We start from the raw sequence: 11,771 nt of genomic DNA, 5'->3' as shown, positions 1-11,771 counted from the left end.
CACTACAAGTTTGTTTACAAACGTCAGCCAGTGTTACCGTAGCACAGTAAGGAGAAAAATACCGCAATACAAAATATGCAAGTTAGTATATTGAACAGCTGTTTTCAGAGAGTTCATAAAAGGCGGGCGGAATGGGTGACGCTGCTTGATTACGGCCAACTTTGAAACATCTTCAAATTATGTTAACTTTTCGCGCGTGTTCAAAGGCGCCGGCAATGACAATAACAATCATTCAATTTCAATTGAAAATTAGCTAGCAAACATCAAAAGGGCGTCACCTGTGATAGATTAATGCAATTTATGTAGATAATGGGTATGTACGCGTTGTATATGTACGATATTTGCAGCTGTACTACAAACACATAATAAGTAGCTGTACTAGTGGCTGTGTGCACAAGGAAACACTTCTGATTGCTAGCAATAAAATTTGAATGCGGAAATTTCATTGTTTGCCCAAATCGATCATCATTAAAAGCGTTTGGCGTAGCAAGTGCGAATTGCTCGATTCCATGGCGTATACTTAACATACAGTGGTACATAAGTATTAATAGCACCGCTCGACTGGCATTATAGGTAATTCAATTTGGTGTGGCGCGAGAACCGAGGAGCGGGCAAGTGCTCGATTGCTCGATTTGTTATTAGCTTGCTGTGCTCTGCTTAAGGTTGCTCTTGTTTTTAAGCAAGTTTCAGCGCATGCATAAATGAGATGAGATTGCGAATGGGAATGATGTGAGTAAGGATGTAAGGATGTGAGCATATGTATGTATGTATATATATAAGACTTTGTCATTACATAGTTAATTTGTTTTAGTTGTTTTTTAATTTCCTTGGAGAGTCGCAAAACTCATAGATGCGTGCATGTAGCATGTGTGAGTGTCTCTCTATCTCTTTCACTCTTAGTGTGTGTGTGGGCGCTAATGTACTAAGAGTGGGTGAAGAAGGAGGGAGTCTGGTAATAACGGCTAAAGTAAAATGCTGATAAAGTGGCGAATGTTTTGTGTGTGTGGAATGCGTTGCGAATGTTCGGCGTGATGCGATGACAAGCAAAAGCGAACACAAAACGCTCATTTCCCACAAGCACCATTATTCGTTAAAACCCGTAAATTTTCTGAAAACGAACAGCCACATAGCAACAACAGCAACAACAGTAACACCAGTTACAGCAAAAGCAAGAGCAGCAGCAGCGGCAAAAGCAACAGCAGTGCCAGCAATAATAACAACAACAACAACAACAACAACAACAACATCAGCAACAAGAACAACATCAGCCATGCCATGAAGCTGCTAAACACGAATATAATGTTTAAAATGTTTATTATGTGTGTGCAAGTGACGCGCGCTTCAGCTTCAGCTTCAGCTTCTGGCTTCAGCGTTGGCTTCGGCTTCTGCCTGGAATGACAGACAGGCTGCCAGTGAGACCAGACGCACGAACACACACTCGCACAAATACACAGGCACGCATATGTTTGCCTATATAACTATATTACATGCCAGTGCACATACACACACACACATGTGTGTGGCAGTGGGTGTGGGTGTGGGTGTGTTGATTTTGGTTTTTGCCGGCAGCGACATTGACGCCGGATGTGAAACAAGTAGCCCAAATAACCCGCAATAAGCTTTTGTCACGATTAACAAGGCTTACGCAAATGCGTATGTGTGTGTGTGGATACACAGTACACACATATAGTATGTGAATGTGAATGTGAGTGTGCGTGTGGTTGAGCATAATTACATGCACATTGCTCTGCGAATGTGTGTGAGTGAGTGCTGTCTGTGTGTGTATGCGTGCGTGTGTCTTTGCCATATTTTAGATTAATGATGGCGTCGAGTCGTATTAGGCAAATGAAGAAATCGACATCGACATGTGCGTTGTGCGTTGTGCTGCGGTGTATTATGTGTGCGAGTGTGAGTGTGAGTGTGTCTTGAGCGTTCTCTCTCTGGCTGCGGTTTCTCGCAGCATTTCCGTTAACAAATTTGCCACAACAATAAGTGCATATCATTATGCTGATTTAAGTGGCAACTCGGCACGTAGCACCCTCCACAGCCACATTCACATTCACATTCACATCTATAGCAAGTTATTACGCGCACACCTGACCCGCGCCCACACACACACACACACACACTGACACACACCGCACTAACACATATATCTGCGGTGGTTACTTGGATAGCTATGAGTATGCATGCAAGTGGGTACATAAATCTTTGTTTAAAGACACATGCACAATGTAAGTTAAATTGGCAATAACGTGCTTTTCTTTTATACGCCAGCTACAGACACACACACACACACGTACACACATACACAGAGGGAGAAAGAGAGGGAGACATGCATACATAACGGCATAACGGTAACGGAACCTTGTTTGCAAGGAAGTAACAACCTGTTTTCACCCCATGTAGTGGGTTTCGCTTTTATGTGCGCCTCGACTCGACTCAACTCAACTCAACTTGCCTCGGCCTCACCTTGCGACGCCTTGTCCCCGGATTGCCCCGCCTTGATCCTCAACGCCTCAACGCTAAGAACCGTTTCGGGTTCGGGTTTGGGGTTCGGAGTTTCACTGGAGTGTTAGGAGAGGGATTTGAGGGGTATTGGGGGGTAATGTTGGGTACGTTTACTGGGCGTTGCTGTTGCTGCTGTTATGCTTTAATTATGCCCTTGTCAAAAGGTGGGTTTTGGGCCCGGACGCCATGTACTGGCCGAAACTTTGCTCCTTTTGTTGTGCACACCAATACATACACAACAAATATACAATTCAGGTACATGTATGTGTGTGTGTGTGTTTTGTTGTCCACACACAACTCAAGAATATACGACGAGTCTGTTATAAAGGAGACCAAAAAAGATGATTTGTTAATGCATTAAATTTTTAAGTAATAATTGGAAGTTTGAGTCAATAACAATATGTATATATTATATTACGTGTGGGTGTGTGTGTGTGTGTGTGTGTGGGCAGCGTTCTCTGAGGAGAGTTGCAAGCTTCATTTGCAGTTAAAGCAGTTCTCGTCTGGCTTTAATATATCAGCAAACTGTTTTGACAACTTTAAATATGCTTAACGTATAAATAGATTTGAGCTCTCCACTCACTCGCTTTATCGTTTGTGGTTTGTCTTTTGGTTTGTTCCCGAGGTTGCTTGGCTGCCTGACTGCTTGTTGTGCGATTCAAGGAACGCCAATGCCAGGAAACACAGATTTGTTGTTTGCAGCCTGTTTTGAAGGCATTGCAAGTGAAATGCCAAAGCATAACCGCATTCCGATGTACGTTAAACTCACACAGTCCGATTCCCTCTCTCTCTCTTCTCTGTCTCTGACTCTTTCACTCGCTATCTCTTGCTCTCTGTCTTTGGTCTCCATTTGTAGCTGCGAATTGTGTAAGCTCAGTCAGCAGCAATGTTGCATGCAGCAACAACAGCAGCAGCAGCAGCTGCTAGCGGTATGTTCGGTTAGCGCTACGTGCACGATCCGGGAGGCCTTTTGTCTGGCACATTCCATAATCTTATCGCACAAAGCGCGCGCTTATCTCATTAAATGTCAGGAGACGCCATTGAATCATTTTACAAATGGCTGAGTACATGTCACACTCACAGTCGCATATAGTATGAATATGACAACGTTGTTGGCATCGCTGGTAATGTGGGCTCATCCGGTTTGCTATATATGGATGTAATGCCTTGACTCCGACTCCGTCTCCGACTCTGACTCCGTCTAGGCGGGCACTTGAGTCTTTGGGTGCACAGACCCACGCAACAAACTCACACACACATACACGTATACACACACAGCGCAATTGCTGACAAATGAGATAATTTACACGCTGAAATGAAGCCCATAAAGGCTCATTTAAAATTCAGCGGCGTCTGGGGCATAATTTTTTTGCAGTGTTTTTTTTTCAGTTTTTTTTTTTTGTTCTGTGTTCCGCTCTTTCATTCAGCTTTGGCTTTTACTTTGCTAGCTGACTGTTTTGCTTCGCTTTTTGTGCTTAATGGTTTTGTGCCATGACATACGTGGCTGGATATTAAAACAGAGCGCGCGGACCCCAGTAGCACAAACCCGGACCCGGACTCAGACCCAGACCCAGACCCAGAACCAGTCCCATAACCATAGCCAAGACCAGAGCCATACACCGTGCTCGAGCTGGAGCCCGTGCCCGAGCTAGAGACAGAGACAGAGACGGTGGCAGAGGCAGAGTCAGTGCCGTGGCAAATGGCTTGGGGCACGACAGAAAATCTTTATTAGCATACGGCATAAAAATTTATTAAAGATGAACGCGCGGCAAAATGAGAAGCGCGCCAAGGATTCGAGTGTGTTTTACATTTTTAGTTAGCCTGCCTCTACTTTACTCTACTCGCCCCCCTGCTCTCCTCTTCTCTCAGTTGCTCTGGGTTGTTGCTTTTGTTTTTATTGTAAATCGATTTGAAGTTTTTGATTAAACCAAAACACAACTTGGGGCGTAGTTGCTAGTTATTTAGTTTTTTTTTTCTTCTCTTATTTTTTTATTTGCTGTATTTTGTTTGGCGTTTCTTGTTCTCGTTGCTGTTGTTATTGTCATTTGTTTGCTGGCCGTTTTTATGATGCTCAACTTAATTTTATACAAATGACCTTAGGTCATATCACCATTTATATCCGTCAATCCCTTTTTGGTATAAGTTTTATATTTGCTTGGTTTTTCCCCCAAAAAATATATATAGCTACCATATTTTTTTTTTTTGCTTTTGCTTTTGCTTTTTATTTTTTTCCTCCTTGTGTCTGTCTCAGCGTCAGCTTTTAAGGGCATTTTTATGTTCCCTTGAAGCGCCAACTAACGGCAAGCTGGCCCTAAAAGCCTTTAGCCAAATATCTTGAAGAGACAGAGCTTCAGCTGACAGACAAACATCAGGACAGACAGCCGGACAGACGGACAGACAGACAGTCAGACAGTCAGTCAGAATCCCATATGTATGCTATATACAAATATATGCTCTTATGTGCCGATGTGTCTCACTCTTGCTTCGCTCCTGCTCCTGTTTAGTCTAGCTATATGTGCTTATGTAAATAAACAAACGCAGCATTTGTTTGTGTAGAACGCCGAGTTTCGCTGAGCGACACCGGGATGGCAATAAAACAAGTTAGAATGCTCTGGACGAGAGTGCGTGACTAGCAGATAACCTGGATGAGGTGCTCAAGAAGATACGTTTGAAGGTGCCTTCAACAACTTTATGTGATCTCTGTTTAATTTCCGACATTTTATTGATGGCTTAACAAAGTAAATGCCATCTTGAATAGATTGTTGCTGTTTCTGTTTTGTAAAAGATGTGATGCCAGTCAGTTGGTTAGTTCTTTCTTCAGCTTTCTTTTCGCTTATTTTCATTGCCAGCACAAATTGCCATCAGGAGTGTTCCTCTTATCTCTCTTATCCTGGTTGATCCCCAGCAAGACGTTCGCATCCTAGCAACCCATTTGTAGCCTTAGGCCAGGATTCGACCAACGCCCGCAAAAGTTTCGCATACCCAATTAAGTCATTTGGCATGGGCATAGGGTATATATGTTAGTAGTGGAAAGCAAAGCCGATGCCACTTGCGAAAATGAATGGAAAATGTCCGAGTGTGAGACCGAGGTGGACGGTGGAAAGTACATATAAATATAGATGCGGATGGAGATAGAGCTTGAGCTAGTAGCGGAGCGGACTAGAACGAGCAAGAGCGAGAGCAAGAGCAAGAACAAGAAGAAAAAGAAGAAGATAGAATAGAAAAAAGGGTGCCAAAGCAGCCAATGGCCAAGTTTTGGCCTAAGTCGGAGTATTTCCTGGTTATTCAGCTTCCTAAGAGCCAGCCATCTAGGCAGGCAGCCCAAGCTCAGTCCGGCAATTGAGTTATATTTGATGCATATCAGATGCTCAATGTCCAAGTCTAAAGCGAAACCAGACAAAAGTCCTTCTCATATGTGTTTGCGAGTGTGGTCTATGTAAATGCTCCCGCGGGGCAAAGCGACAGGGAATTCAATTCAGTGCTGGCCAGTTAGGCTTAAGTGGAAAAAGGAAAAAGGATGCGATGCGATGCGAAGTGATGCGATGCGAGCTCAAGTCAAGGAGAGGGAAATAGACACACAAAAAATAAACATTTACTTGCTTAATGCATTCATATACATATCTAAACATATCTATGTACATACATATATCTGTAAGTAAGTATGTAATTAATTATTACTGCACTCACATCGCATTCCATAGATACATGCCATGTACTTGCGAGTACTCGCATTGTATGCAGATTTCTTTGTTTGACCATTCACATAAATCATTATGAAGAGGAAAAGCAATGCTCAAGTTTAACTGACCATGTGACATTCAAGTTGTTTGTGGCCCATAAGGCTCGTAAACAAATCAAATAATCGTTAAACTTACTGTCTGCAAAGGAAGCAACAGCAAAAAAGCATTATATAAATCAGTCGACTAATGGAATATAAATGATTTTATAAGAACTCTGGCTGCTCTGCATAAAACAATAATGATAATCAGACAGAAAACGCTCGGCTTGCATAACCCTCGATTTAATAACTGCCCAGATAATGCCAACCAATTTATGCAAATCATTTACCAATCCTACTGATGCATACTATACTTTGTTTTGATGGAAACACACTCACTCGATGTGGCTATTGTTATTTGCTCTTGTTTATTCACATGTGAAACGATTTTAGGTATGTTGATTCTTTTTTCAGATTCAACTTTACCTTGCATTCGTGTGTGCTATGATAAAATTCTTGGAAAAACCTCTCTGCTCAATAGCTAATAGCATATTCTATTAGTGCTTAGATTTACCCTCAAAGGAAATTTAATCTTATTGCATGAATTGCATAAGATTGAATAACACAGTTATTCAGTTTATTTCTCTTACAGTTTATTTTTCTTTAACAACATGAACTAAAATTCAATTTACTTTACTTATTTTATCTAGGCAATCTTTTCGGTAAAAACAATTTCCCTTTCTTCTTAAAAAAAAATGTTTAAAGATTATAAATTAATAATAATAAACAGTTATATGAAAACCATTATGAATAGCATAGTCTATGCTAATAATATAAAAGAAAAGGAAATTTCCAACTTTCAGAACCGAAACAAGAAAACTGATATACTTTTATCTTGTTCTCTTATATTATATGAGATATAAATGTGAATACTGAGGGAATACTGATGGACAGACAGACATTTTTCAGCTTTCTTGACTGATTTATAAAATATTGTATAATTCTTCTAGCCAACGTAGAAATAAATAATATAAAAGTTCAAGAATGAATGAAAGTTTGAAGAACAATAAAACCATTTGAAAACTTAATTAAACCCAGAATCTATCTGTGTATTCGCTCGAATATCTAGATATCTGAGACTTCAATTTATTTTGAGCAACACTTGTTATTGCTGCACGCAAATTCAGTTTGATTTAGATTTGTGCCACGCCCACTTACGTGCCCGCAATTGCAAAATAACAAATAACTTTTAAGACTATGTAGAAGTCCGTATGAAACACTTTAAACATATTTCTTCTGCACCTAGAGAAGATTAATTGTTTTGAATGTAATGGCATATTCTTATACTAACTATATCTGTTATGTCTTAATATTATTGGGGCATATTTTTTGGTATAATAGTGTGGGGAAAAGGTAAGCCATTAAATTGAACTAAAAGTTCAATTTAAGCTTCGCGGGCTAGTTCCTTTTTCTGTGACATTATTAGTACTATATTTACGATTCTACTATCAAGAGGCCTTGGGTGAAAAGTGGTACAAATACTTCAAAGAACGTGGTGATAACTTAAAGAGCTCTGGACGACCCTCGACGACAATAGATGACCAATGAAGTGAAGGAATTAGTGCTCCAAAAACGTTGGTTGACTGTTAGAGACCATACTGATACTATCGGAATATCGGAAAGATCTGTGAAAACCATTTTGAAAGACCATTTTTCCATTTCTTATTTTACACCACACCTTATTTCTACCCACAGATACATATTCCACAATTTTTTTCTTTTACTGAAAATCGGTAGCGGAATCTCGAAGTCTAGGATTCTCGACTTTTTATACCCGCTAGCCATAGGGTAAAAGGGTATTATAACTTTGTGCCGGCAGGAAATGTATGTAACAGGTAGAAGGAGGCATCTTCGACCCTATAAAGTATATATATTCTTGACCAGCATTAATAGCCGAGACGATCTAGCCATGTACGTCTGTCTGTCTGTCCGTATGAAACACTCGATCTCAGAGACTATAAGAGATAGGGCTCTAATTTTCGACAGTATTTGTTATGTTTGCACGCAGATCAAGTTTGTTTCAAAATTTTGTCACGCCCACTTCCGTCCCCGCAAATCAAAAAATCGAATAACAAGCCTAATTTTAAAGCTCGAGTATATGCGAATTTTGGTATATACAATAATTACTATAGTAGTTATGATTCCTAAAAATTTGGTTGCGATCAGATAAAAATTGTGAAAGTTATTAGAAATAATACTTTTGTATGGGCAAAAACGCCTATTTACTAGGGGTTGCTTTGACCGACAATCTGGTATATTATGCTGTCTATGGTATATTTTGAATGGTGTACTATATCGATATACCAAACAAATCATTTGGTATAATTTTAATATTTTTAAGTATTTTCGGTATATTTTGAAAATAATACCGCAATATTTTTCTTTTATTCAAAATAAGTAGCGGGTATCTCACAGTCGAGCACACTCGATTGTAGCTTTCTTACTTGTTTATTTTGAATTATGCGTGCTTTTCATTTTCTTTAATGCCTTTCTAAATTAAATTAGCTTTACTCATTGAACTATACACACCAGATTTCAGATGATTTGCAAAACATAATTTTGCTGTGTCAAGACTACGAATTTTAATTTCAAGCATATTAATTAAGATTCGTAAAATGCTTAATCGAAGAATTGATTTGTTATTTTTAGAATGTATTTTCTTACCTGCGCATAAAAATTGGTAAACAGACGGATTATTTATCAGTCTGCTTTGTTTTTTCGCAGTCCTTGTATTGTCCCTTGTAAAAGTAACGTGTGTTATCTGTAGCATCAACACTCACAAAGACTGAGAGAGAGAGAAAAGCAATCTTAACATTAGAGGGTGTTATCTTCATGCACGCAACCATCAATATAGAACTCAATTAAGTCGCACATACAATATATAACAAAAACGAATCTGTGACTTTATTATGTCAAGGGAATTATCAAGTAGGAGAACATTTGTCTTTCGGCATTGCTACTGCATGGCCAACGAATGCAATTCGGACTGAGCTGGCGAGTGAATCATAAAATTGAATCACATGCGAGTCGAGACAAAAGCAGGACAGTAAATTGATCGCATATCGACTGGATGTACATACGAGTATAAGTATATAGATTGCAGGCGTTGTAGCATCTAGCATCGCATTTAACCTCATTCGAGTGTGAAGTACTTCGTTTGAGCGCTGTTTATTGCTTTTACAAAATAATAAGAATGATGGAATGATGGAATGAAATGATGGCAAATGTCTGGCTGGCAAAACAGAAGGCAAGGCTAGGCTAGGCAGGGCAGGGGGCAAGGCAAGAGGAGCTTGCTTGGATCCTTAAGTACTCGATGCAATAAAATTGAAAGTGGTTTTTAATACTTTTCCGCTCGCTACAGATGCAAAGCGAAATTTACATTGGCTGCGTCGTTATCTGGGCAAGAAAGTGCTTATCGTTATTTTGCTGGAACGCGTACGACGGAGTTACAAGATACAAGATTCAAAATACGAGATACAAGATACAAGTAGCGAATGTTCTCTCTAATGAATTGCAAGCATTAGCTGGTTTCCCTTTTGCATGCAAATCAAATTGGAGTCCTAGAAAATCGGGCATGGAAATCGATTCGGAAAATACAGAACGAGGGAGTCAGACCGACAGAGAGAGAGCGAGAGAGAGAGAGACAAAGTTAAACAACCTTGGGCAACATCCAGACTGAATGAAGGTGAGTTAATGGCAATTGAATCTCAAATGTGATGCCGATGCGATGGGACTGCGAGCACACGGGTGACATTCGAAGTTAGTTCACAAAGGGAATCGTTGATTTGTATGCCATAGGTCAATGGGTGTCAGTTAGAAATGCCGTTTGGCCTTTTGAAAGGTCCGACAAGAAGACGGTGACTAGAGCAAGTCTTCTTTACTATGTTACTGTGTATAAACACCTCACTGGCGATGGCATTAAAGGAGTATACAGAGAGCGAGAAAGAGAGAGAGAGAGAGAGAGTGCTTCTTACATCAATAATCATACTCGCTGTAGCTGCAAGAATCGTTGTCGACTGTCGGTTGCCATTACCATTATAGTGGTTGCATTTGCAGTGGCTGTTGCTGTTGCAGCCGGCAGTGGCCTGCCATCGATGTCCCAATCAGTTGCACATCTAAATACACCTCAAATTGAATAATGAATGCAAAGTGGCTGAGTGGCCGCCCATTGCTATCGCTGCTCAATGAAATGCATTAAATCAAAGTATCGTTGAAAGCAATTTCTGGCCAGCGACCAAACTATCTGCTCAGTGGGAGTAGCTATTAGACAGTTGCCCTGAAAACTAGGCAACGAAATGGAAATTCGCAAAATGTGAGCAACTCGTTCGCTTCGCTTTTCCCTCGCTTTTCACTGTTCAGTTTCGCAGATGGCAACTGGGCTGCTTAGCTGTAAACATCAATTACGACGCCCAAAACTATTCACGCGATTAGCCGCGTTTTCTAGTTATTGGGTAATAGCCATTGCCACCCGCTTTCAGTTGCCAGTCGTCAGTTGCCTATTCAGGTGGGCCAGAGATGTAGACGTAGACGAATAGGCGCACCGAAAAAGCGTTACGCTGAATTGAATTAACGGGTCCGGTGTGATGTTGCGCTGTAAATTTTCAACGGTGCATCTGATAAACGTGGCCGTGCCGACATGCGGGGCCATAAAAAGGCTGAGCCAGTGAGTCAGCAGAGTCGCACCCGAAGAGTTATTTCAAATGTTGAAACTGTGCGAAAAACACAGCGAAATGTAAAACAGACAACGCCACGCTGCAAGGCCTGCTTTCTATATGTGCATGTGTGTGTTACTGTTGTATGTGTGTTTGGGACTGTGCTGTGCTGTGCTATGCGCTGTACTTTGCTGTGCTGTTCTGTGTATTCTGGCTGGTCTTAAAAGCGAAAAGCCATTTGTATTCATTTGAAATTAATTTAGCATTCATTCAAGGCACGAGACGAGGCGGAGGCCGCAGGAGACGCAACATCAGCAACATAAAGGCCAGCAGGCAAAACACCATGGGCCGAAGCTTGAGCTAAAGCTGAAGCTGAAGCTATTGCTCGAGTCAGCGTCAGAGTCGCAGTTAGAGTCACAGAGTCAGAGCAATATATGCCGGCAACGCTGAGCGGCAGCTAAGCATTGGATAAATACGTGTACGTGGCATACATTTAGACACAATGCAAGCCGAGCGAGCGTGGCCAACAACTTGGGTCCTAGGGCCTCGTCCTTGTACACCTCGCCCTCGTCCACGTCCTCGCTTGCTTATCGATAAGCAGTTGACGCTGTGGCGTCGACTACTGGGCCAATTGAAACTACCGCAAGCCACTAGGCGTGCGCTTTCTCCACTAATTTTAACAAATTAATTGGCAACAATAAATTCACTTGCAAAAAGGTGCGCAGATAGCATCTCGAATAGGTTGAAATAGGTTGAATAGTCGGCACGAGGATAAACGTTCTTCACCGTGGGGAGGGGGGATTGAATGCTATAGATTGTTCCACTAATTT

The sequence above is a fragment of the Drosophila sulfurigaster genome, chromosome 2R (genome assembly GCF_023558435.1).
Source record: "Drosophila sulfurigaster albostrigata strain 15112-1811.04 chromosome 2R, ASM2355843v2, whole genome shotgun sequence".
In the NCBI taxonomy this organism is placed as follows: domain Eukaryota; kingdom Metazoa; phylum Arthropoda; class Insecta; order Diptera; family Drosophilidae; genus Drosophila; species Drosophila sulfurigaster.
This window is presented reverse-complemented; position numbering follows the sequence as displayed.